At 40.9% G+C, this 635-nt stretch overlaps 1 non-coding gene across 1 annotated transcript; it reads left to right on the forward strand.

The window, feature by feature from the left end:
- Positions 1-246: 246 nt before the first annotated feature.
- Positions 247-354, forward strand: LOC127741818 (small nucleolar RNA R71). Its single transcript, XR_008003023.1, has one exon. It is a non-coding gene; the product is annotated as a small nucleolar RNA R71 (small nucleolar RNA).
- The last annotated feature ends 281 nt before the right edge of the window (positions 355-635 follow it).

Raw genomic sequence — 635 nt, forward strand, 5'->3', positions numbered from 1 at the left:
GTTCTAAGCCAATATGGCATTCAGAGCATCAATTTCAAGAACTTCATTCCTCTGAGGCGTCCCATTATTCATGGAATTCCTCTTAGAAGTGTACATGAACTGGTTATTTGCAACCATGTCAATAAGTTCTTGAACTTCTGCAGGCGTTTTCTTTAGGTGAATGGATCCACCTGCAGAATGGTCCAATGATATCTTAGAGAACTCAGATAGACCATAATAGAATATATCAAAAATGGTCCACTCTGAAAGCATGTCAGAAGGACACCTTTTGGTCATCTATTTGTATCTTTTCCAAGCTTCATAGAGGGATTCACCATCTTTTTGTTTGAAAGTCTGAACATCCACTCTAAGCTTGCTCAGCTTTTGAGGAGGAAAGAACTTAGCCAAGAAGGCCGCGACCAGCTTATCCCAAGAATCCAGGCTATCTTTAGGTCGTGAGTCCAACCATGTTCTAGCTCTGTCTCTTACAGCAAAAGGGAAAAGCATGAGCCTATAGACTTCATGAACTACTCCATTAGTCTTAACAGTCTCACAGATCTGCAAGAACTCAGTTAAAAACTGATAGGGATCTTCTGATGGAAGTCCATGGAACTTGCAGTTCTGTTGCAGTAGAGCAACTAGTTGAGGTTTCAACT

The sequence above is a fragment of the Arachis duranensis genome, chromosome 9 (assembly GCF_000817695.3).
Source record: "Arachis duranensis cultivar V14167 chromosome 9, aradu.V14167.gnm2.J7QH, whole genome shotgun sequence".
NCBI classification, from domain to species: Eukaryota; Viridiplantae; Streptophyta; class Magnoliopsida; order Fabales; family Fabaceae; genus Arachis; species Arachis duranensis.